The sequence below is a fragment of the Octopus bimaculoides genome, chromosome 9 (genome assembly GCF_001194135.2).
Source record: "Octopus bimaculoides isolate UCB-OBI-ISO-001 chromosome 9, ASM119413v2, whole genome shotgun sequence".
Taxonomy (NCBI): Eukaryota; Metazoa; Mollusca; class Cephalopoda; order Octopoda; family Octopodidae; genus Octopus; species Octopus bimaculoides.
In genome coordinates, this window is record NC_068989.1 from 20,981,446 (window position 1) to 20,982,388 (window position 943).

The following is a 943-nucleotide window of genomic DNA, read 5'->3' on the forward strand; positions in this document are numbered from 1 at the left end:
ATATATATATATATATATATATATATATATATATAGAACGTGAGGGGCTTAGTTCACTGGTGATCTAAACGAATAGGTACGCTATGTAAAAGGTATGTGGTTACAGAACTCCTCAGTATGCTTTTATACAACGCAGCGGTGACAAATCTTTATTGCAATATTCAAATGAATATTTACAGAACAATGTTGCGTCTGATCAACATCGTCAGAATAGGATTTCTTTTCCACGTTGTCTATCATTTTTGTCTCTCTTTCCGCCTTTCTCTTTTTTTTGTCTCACTTTTTGCCTATCTTATTCCCTTTCTATCATCCTCCCTCTCTTTGACTCATCCTCCCTCTCTTTGACTCATCCTCCATCTCTTTGACTCATCCTCCCTCTCTTTGACTCATCCTCCCTCTCTTTGACTCATCTTCCCTCTCTTTGATTCATCCTCCCTCTCTTTGACTCATCCTCCCTCTCTTTGACTCATCCTCTCTTTCCTTCTTTGATGCCCTCTATGTGAATTGGATCATGACTCTTTCTTTTCCTTTCTACTTCATTGTTTCTCTATCACTTTCGTCTATGTCACACACACAATGTCCCATTCTCATACATGTTCACACACATGCACCCCCCCACATAAATATATGCACATGGACAAATAAGGTCATACGCATATACACAGTGCCATCCACACCATATAAGGGCATACACATATACGTAGTGTCACACACACTCCTCACGATATTGTCTCTTCTATATATAGTGCATCCGTCAACCTCCAGCCCAGTGTACTCATATGTACTTGCTGTGATAGTTGAAGCAGTTTATACAGGACTGGTAGACGTGAGTTAGTGTGATACGAAAAGCAAGGTATTTATCTATCTATCTATCTATCTATCTATCTATCTATCTATATATATATATATATATATATATATATATATATATATATATATATAT

At 36.9% G+C, this 943-nt stretch overlaps 1 protein-coding gene across 1 annotated transcript in view; it reads left to right on the forward strand.

Annotated features, from left to right (window-relative positions):
• Window positions 1-757: 757 nt before the first annotated feature.
• Window positions 758-943, forward strand: part of LOC128248676 (cholinesterase 2-like) — a 56,605-nt gene continuing 56,419 nt past the window's right edge. The window contains exon 1 of the mRNA XM_052970330.1: window positions 758-853. The gene's annotated coding sequence lies outside the window, so the exon portion shown is untranslated. The remainder of the gene's footprint in view (window positions 854-943) is intronic.